Here is a 5,865-nt window from a genome sequence, read left to right as displayed (position 1 = left end):
TTTTGTTGCCAGTACCATGCTGATTTTATCACAGTAGCCTTGTAGTATAATTTCAAGTCAGGAATTGTAATGCCTCCTGCCTTGTCTTTATTGCCCAGGATTGCCTTTGTTATTCTAGGTCTTTTGTGAGTGTCATTTTTAGAACAGTACACACAGGACCATTGTCACTGTTGGAGGGTGAGGCTCTTTGTTAATGAGGCAGAGAGGAAACACCTATGGCTAACACACTCGCTGACCAGGAGACACGGCTACAACATGAAACGGCCAGTGCTAGAACTCAAGGCTAGCAACTCTTATCCTAACAAAAGCCATCTGCTTCCCAAATTGGTGCAACTCAGCACCAAGCAAGCCTGCCTTTGCCCTTCCTTTAAATCCTCAGAGCTCTCAACAGGGCATGTTTCTGCATGCAGTGTGAAAAGGCCCACACGAATCTGTCTCACAATAAAATGTTCATTTTCTTTGCTATTTTGCATCATTGGCCTCTCTCTTTTTGGCAAAGCATAAGAGAAGGTAGAAGATGCATATTTTTTTTTACAACCAGGGAATAATTTATCATTCATGGGGACAAGAGATGGCTCAGTAGAATAAGCGCTTGCCTGGCAAGTGCAAGGGCCTGAGTTCATTCCCCGGTTCCAAAAAGGGGGAAAAAAAAAATCATTCAATGAAACAGCATAGATAGAGGCTTAAATCAAGAGTTTGGAAATAATCCATTGTTACTACATATCTTAACTCTGCTAAATTATAACCTACAAACCCTGAAATGTTTGACTTAAATATTCTATGCGCATGTGCAGGAAAGCTAAATGGTTATTTCCTTCTGTAGTGCATGCATGACAGGAGGACTTACTGTTGCATCCACAAAGCATGTATAGGGATCATGTTATTCAATATGTCAGGGTAACCAGGCACAATTGATATGCATGCAGCTCACATCACACATATATTCTGGGAGCTTTGATGTGCAGTTAGTGTAGGTATTGCTTTCTTCTTTCATTTAGAAGCCTCATGCTTCATTAAAAAATCAATAAAGTCTATCCTTAAAAAACACTGTTCAGCAAAAATATAATTGTCTCTTCAAGCCATCATCACATCCACAGATGTACAGATGGCAAATATGTCTGTTAGGAATGACAAACTCTCAATTGCCATGGCTTCAGTGCCCTCAAGTGATGTGCAAGTTTTATGCTATAGTTATATATATAGTTTATACACATGCCTCATCCACCATAAATCCACAAGCCCAAGTGTGACTGCACTGGTATGTGTGAGAAACACCAGCTACTCGGGTTTATGCAAACCACTAAACACTCCAAAGAGGCCTGAGGACAGGAAAATGCCTGGTTCTGTCAGAAAGTACAGCTCCCACACAGCAGCAGGTCTGGGATAGCTTGAGCCACATGTGGAAAATGAAGCAAAGTGACATGTGACATGGGCCTGCTGCCTGATGACAGAATTCATGAGCTGTCTTCACTTTGTGCTTTTCTGGAACAAACTGAGTCCATCTAACCAAAGCTTGTTTGATGGCTTTGTCTTATTATCATATTGTTTGTTTTAAAGCCCTCACCTTTTAGGTAACTATGGCTTATTTTTCTTATTACCATTTCAAGACTTATTCCATTTTACAGATGAAAGTCCACTATTAGAAGCAATAACCATTCCTGAGGAACTTAGTATTTTCCAACCTGCTCTGTATCCAATATAAACCTTTTCTGCTTTAATTGCAGCACAATTACATTTTCCAAGCAATGAGACATATATCTCTTATATCCCCTGATGGGGCCATGTAACTGAGAAAAACAAGTCTCTTACTGATTCTGATTTATGACAAGTTGGGTTAGTATTTTGCAACATGTTAGAATGTTCAAGTACCTACAATCTTTGGTCTGCCATCAAGTACGAAAAGGTCCTTTAAAGACTTCTCCAAATATATCTTCTCTATCTGCAATGGAGCACCCATCTCTGACAAAACAAAACAAAAAAGGACAAAAATAAAAGATTGTCAGAGAGTACATTGGCCAAGCAATGGCTGTGACTCATCCACATGGCTGACACTGACAAAGGTTCTACAATCTGAGCTACAGGATCTCAGGATAAATCCTGAAGGGATTTCACTGACCTTCTCAGACCCAAAAAGCTACAGCTCTTGTTGCATAAGTCCTGCTTTACCTTGGTCTTAACCATCCAGCAGAAAAGTATAAAAACAAAATATAAGAAATAAAGCCATGGTGTTATGTTGAGCTGTAGGGGACTCAGGTCAACAATTTCTGACATTGCCAGTCAAGCGGAAGACCCAATACTATTATGGGCTACTGGACTCTTTTAGAATATTTTGCTGAGTTTACACACTTATAATATTCAAATAATGGAACTTAACAAAAAAAGGGATACAGAAGAATGTCCATTTTGTACCTGTGTATTCAAAGTGGTTAGGATAGATATATAGTTACTTTCTCTCTCTTTTTTATTTTTTGGTGGAACCGGGGATTGAACTCAGACCCTTGCACTTGCTAGGGAAGTGCTTATTCCAATGAGCCATCTCCCAAGCCCGTAATTACATTCTCTTAATGAATAGAATGATTTGTTCTAATGGTGTTTGTAAATAGGATATCAAGTCCGCATCTTGTACAACAATTAACCGCTAAGAAGAATGTATGCAGTGTGTTAATTATTGAAACTGTCCTACCAATTTGAAAAAAAAAATAAAAATAACAAAAAACTTAAAAATAATAAATAATAAAATAAAATAAAAGATTGTTTAAAAAAAGAGTGTAGTAATTACACAAATAAAGTACAGAATAAATGTAATGCCCTTGAAACTTCCTGAACCACCTCTCCACGGTTCCATCCATTGGAAAATTGGTCTTCTACACATCTGTTTCTTGGTGCCAGAAATAGTTGGAACTATTTGTTTAATGCCATTATAATAAGTATTATCCTTCATATATGTGACTAGAGGCCTTTCTTGTGTTATTAAAAATTCAGACTTCTTATATCCATGATTCACCTACTAACGTTTTTCTATTTTAATTTATTGGTATTTATGATCACAATAGCATAGTTTTAAAATGAGATTAATATCAATAACCATAGGTATTGCTAATCTTAAAATTTAGAAGTTTTTTGATTGTATATACAATAAAGTCTTGGTTTATAAGGCTAACTTGTTTGAAAAACATGCTTGTCATCCAAAGCCCCTGTATATCAAAGGAATTTTCCCCATAAGAAATTATAGAAAGGATGATTCATTCCATGACCCCAAAATCTTATTTATATGAAAATGACTACAGGGCTGGGGAGATAGCTCGGTATTCTAAGCACCTCCCTGACAAGCTCAAGGACCTAGGTTGGGCCCTGGTAACACATGCCAGTCTGGCCCAAGAACCCCAGGCGGGAGGTCCCAACCTCCAACACCAGGTGTGGTGGCACACCTGTAATGCCAGCACTGGGGAACCTGAGATAGAAGGATCAATATGAGGCTGAGCTGTGTAGCAAGACCCTGCGCCAAGGAAACAAACAAAAAATAATTAAACAATTATTACAATGCTGTAATCTGACACAAAATCAAGAAAAATACATTAATCTGCACTTATCTTTGAAAGCTTTTATGGCTGGTGTGAAAATGAGACTAGAGGGTTTTAAGACAGCTTTCATTATTACTAACAGAATCACTGTTATTTATTAGCTCAATGCATTGTTTTTGTTTTTGTGCAACTTTAACAGGAAACCTATCAAGGGACACTTACTTTTGCCTCCTTTTGAGAATTTTGCAGAACTATGACACTGCACTAGGTAAACAGTTTCATCACTCGCATTGCTACAGCCTTATTCAGCTGGTGTCTTTCTACAAAATGTTATACTTTCTTACACTGTATACATTTCCCTCATCTCATGTGAAGTGAGGGATTCCTTGGCCTTTGTCTCCTCCTCTGAGGAAGAGAGCTCATTGATAACTTTTTGATTTTGGGCATTGACCATCCACAATCCCACACATGAGGGACAGAGGGAGAGAAGAAGGTGTGGGAGAGAGGGAGAGAAGGGAAGATGTGGGGAGGGAAGGACAGGGAGGGGGAGAGAGAGAGGGAAAGGGGGTAGGAGGGAGAGAAGGAGAGAGAGAAAGGGAGGGAGAGAGGAAAAGAAGGAAAAGGAAAGGGAGAGGAAGGAGGAGAGGGAAAGGGAGAGGGAGAGGAACACCACTGGTTCAGTTGTGAGCATGTGATTTTTTAGTATCACATTGTACAGCTCATATTAAAAGAGATTGCTCATTCATCAAGTTAAATTTATTAGAAATGTGTATAGAATAAGTTTTGTGCAACCCAATCTTATGGTATGTCTTTAATTTCCTAGATAATTTTTGTTTTGGTACCCTCCAATAAAAAGAGCTTGTTGAATTCCCTAGAAGTAATATGATCACTGTTATGCTGTCTCTTTGTCCCTGCAAAACATACACTCTTGATTTCGTGAAGAGATAGAGACTGAGTGGATGCTGCTGTGTTGCTGACCTCGAGCAGCATTCAACTCCACGTAGAACCTGGGTGCAGGAGATTCGGAATTGAATCTCTTCCCTTATCCCTTCCTGTGAGATGTTTTTGAACTTCAGAGACAGTTTTTGTCACTGTCAGCAGCTTTATCTTCAAACATGATGGCTAACAATGTTACCAACAAGACCAATCCTCACTCCATGAATTACCCTGTGTTCACTGGGACTCTGAACACTCTTGTGGTGGAGAAGTCTGATACGCAGGTCATCTTCTGGAAGTATGGCAAAACTGAGGGTGGCTCCATTCATAAGGGCTTTGCCTTTGTCCAGTATGTTAATGAGAGAAATATTCAGGGTGCTGTAGCTGGAGAGGATGGCAGAATACTGCTGGCCAGGATTTAGATATTAATCTGGCTGTAGAGACAAAAGTGAACAGAGGAAAAGCAGGTGTGAAATGATCTGCAGCAGAGCTGCACGGCTCCTCTTTTGACTTGGACTACGCCTTTCAACTTGATTATCATGAGAGGACGTACAGTTACCCAGCATGGGTTCCTCCTCCTCCTATGGCTTGGACTGTGGTACCCTAGAAATGCCTGCTTGTATCAGAAAACACCTCCTGAAGAGGCAACAGTGGCTTCAATTCTAAGAGTGGCCAGAGGGGATCTTCATCCAAGTCTGGAAAGTTGAAAGGTGATGGCCTGCAGGCCATTAAGAGGGAGATGACCCAGATAAAACAAAAAGCAGATTCTTTACTGGAAAGCCTGCACAAAATTGAAAAGGAACAGAGCAAACAAGCAGTGGAGATGCAGAATGATAAGACCGAAGAGGAGCAGACCACCACCTCCCAGAAGAAAGATGAGACTAATGTGAAGGTGGAGTCTGAGGGTGCTGCGGATGACTCTGAGCAGTGGGATCTACTGGATGATGATGAAAAGGAAGATCGGGTGGAGGGCCATCTAGAGTTGATCAAGGATGATGAAAAAGAGACTGAGGAAGGAGAGGATGACAGAGACAGCGCCAATGGTGAGGATGACTCCTAAGTACATAGTTTGGTTTAGAAGTCTTGTCCCATTATTTCTTTATCTAGGCACTTGTCTAAGATCAAAATTTTACCAGATCCTCTCCCCTAGTGCCTTCAGCACATGTTCACTGTTCTCCCTGTGTCCTACCATGTTCATAATTGCCCTGCACAATTCTCACTTTCTTTGATGGTCCTAGTAGTTTTGTTAAATCTTCTCCTGTAATTTTTTTTTTTTTTTTTTGTATTTTAGGACAGTGGCTACAGGGTCTACAGGGTCTCACTGCATAGACTGGACCAGTAATGATTTCCTGTTTACAGCCTCCCAAGTGCTGGGATTACAGGCGTGCGCCACCACACCCAGTGTCAG

At 40.2% G+C, this 5,865-nt stretch overlaps 1 pseudogene; it reads left to right on the top strand.

Annotated features, from left to right (window-relative positions):
• The first annotated feature begins 4,639 nt into the window (after positions 1–4,639).
• Positions 4,640–5,517, top strand: LOC101565870 (annotated as a pseudogene).
• Positions 5,518–5,865: the final 348 nt, after the last annotated feature.

Source organism: Octodon degus, unplaced genomic scaffold, assembly GCF_000260255.1.
Source record: "Octodon degus isolate 3935 unplaced genomic scaffold, OctDeg1.0 scaffold00233, whole genome shotgun sequence".
Lineage (NCBI taxonomy): Eukaryota > Metazoa > Chordata > Mammalia > Rodentia > Octodontidae > Octodon > Octodon degus.
Note: the sequence above shows the minus strand (reverse complement) of the source record. Positions and strands in the feature narration are given on the sequence as shown.